Consider the following 357-nt stretch of genomic DNA (forward strand, 5'->3'; position numbering starts at 1 on the left):
GGGGACAGGCGCGCCGCCCCGGCCCCGCCCGCGGGGCGTCCCGCCAAGCAGGCGCGAGGAGCTGGGCCCGCCGCCCCGCCCGGCTCCACTCCCGCGGGCAGGCCTCCCGCGCCTCCCGCGTCCGGCCCCGGGCGCCCACCCCCGTCCGCAGTGCGCAGCCGCAGCCCGGGCCCCGGCCTCCGCGAGCTGTGGAGCCTCGGCGAGCGGCGTGCAACTTTCTCTCTCCTGAATCTTACGAGAGTAAGCGCGTTATCCAGCAGCAGTAGCGGCGTCCCCGCTCCATTTCCCCAGCTGCACGGAGGAGCGCGCTTCCCGGGCCCCGCCCGGTTCTGCTCTGGGTATCCTCCGTTGGATGCA

At 75.9% G+C, this 357-nt stretch overlaps 1 protein-coding gene across 1 annotated transcript in view; it reads right to left on the reverse strand.

The window, feature by feature from the left end:
- MAN2A2 (mannosidase alpha class 2A member 2) overlaps nucleotides 1-357 on the reverse strand; it is a 19,315-nt gene extending 18,958 nt beyond the window's left edge. Inside the window, exon 1 of the mRNA XM_046653092.1 lies at nucleotides 237-357. The gene's annotated coding sequence lies outside the window, so the exon portion shown is untranslated. The remainder of the gene's footprint in view (nucleotides 1-236) is intronic.

Source organism: Equus quagga, chromosome 2 (genome assembly GCF_021613505.1).
Source record: "Equus quagga isolate Etosha38 chromosome 2, UCLA_HA_Equagga_1.0, whole genome shotgun sequence".
Classification (NCBI taxonomy): Eukaryota; Metazoa; Chordata; class Mammalia; order Perissodactyla; family Equidae; genus Equus; species Equus quagga.